We start from the raw sequence: 1,529 nt of genomic DNA, 5'->3' as shown, positions 1-1,529 counted from the left end.
TTAAGAAAACAAAACTTTGTACTCTGATGCGTTAGAAACTGACAAAGATAAGAAAATGTCTGTGGAGAAAGTCAGTTTGAAATTGTGAAAATTGTGAGAATCTGAAAGATTAAAATTATTACAAAAAGAAGAAAAAAATGCAAATGAGAACAATATATTAAAAAATCTTTAAAAGTACTTCATAAATCATACTATCTTCCCATCACAACTAATATTCTCTTGCATGTTATTTGCATGTTATCCTTATTGGTGTTTGTATGTACATGTCTTTGATGTGGTTCTACAGGGAGGGGTGCATTTGTGATATTTGTACTGTAGGTAGCTAACAGCATGAGCAGTAAAGCTTTAAAATATTCATTTTAATGAATACATAATAGTCATTTGTATTCATCTACAAAAGTGTGTGATCACACTCACCTGTAATCTTTAGGTTGTTTCCATTGACTGTAATGCAAACATCTAGAACAATGAGATGCAATCAGAGGAATGAGGTGGTTTTCTCAGCTGATTCCCTCATAGGTCTCTATTCTTCACCCCCAAGCCCAAGATACCCAGTAGACACATTAATAGCAGCAAGTATATATAAAGTACTTTTAATTAAAAATACCTTTGTGTATAATTCATACCTGAGTTTCAAAAACCTTAAAGTTCAGGTAGAATATCTGTTATAATTACATACTCTTAATCATAGGAAACCCTGGTTTAGACAGGTGAGATAAATGTCAAAAGCCACAAAACCCCTAACATAAGTTGATCTTAATATAATATTTCTCCAAATTGAGATGCCCATGTGGGCATGCCACTCCTCTGTCTCTCATATTTCCTCTGTGCTGATAGTTAGCCATCAAATTAGGGTCAGAAAAAGAAATGTAAAACATGAATCATGCACCATGTTATTGTTATGGCATATAAGTTCTGAAGGTCCAGGGAAGAGTAAAAAATGGAATGCATGTGGAATTGTGTATATACATATATAAATGAAGCCCAACCTGAGGCATCATGAAAAGGAGGAAGTAGAACATTATAGGATTCTTGATTGCAGGCTTCATTTGTAAGTAATTGAACGTAGTCCCATTTGGGGCAATTAAAACTTTTTCATGAGCTCTGGAGACCATCATGAAAATTGGAATGACTGTTTATTTAAATAAATGTTTGTGTCAACTATTAGCTTATTACCTCTTTGATCCAAACATTCATTTCAGAGGAAGGGAGTCTTCTGAGTCTTTGTCTCCAAGGCTGGAATTTCAGTCATGTGTTAGTTATAATGGTTCTGGGACTCTCAACTGGATACTTATTTTCATTTACTTTAAAGTGAAAGGACGGATGGTGGCAATCTCCCCAGACTCCACCAGATACTCATTTCAGTTTGAGATTGAGAGCTTTTATGTTAACAGTCCTCACTACCTCACCACCTCATTAGTCTGATTCCTGCCTGAAGGACGAGTACTCAGAGGAATACAGTACATCATGGTCCCTGAAGCTGATGTACAGCTGACAGCCACACCTGACATCTGGCTGAAAGGAGAGGC

Source organism: Condylura cristata, unplaced genomic scaffold (genome assembly GCF_000260355.1).
Source record: "Condylura cristata isolate star-nosed mole 26May11 unplaced genomic scaffold, ConCri1.0 scaffold00025, whole genome shotgun sequence".
Taxonomy (NCBI): Eukaryota; Metazoa; Chordata; class Mammalia; order Eulipotyphla; family Talpidae; genus Condylura; species Condylura cristata.
Note: the sequence above shows the minus strand (reverse complement) of the source record.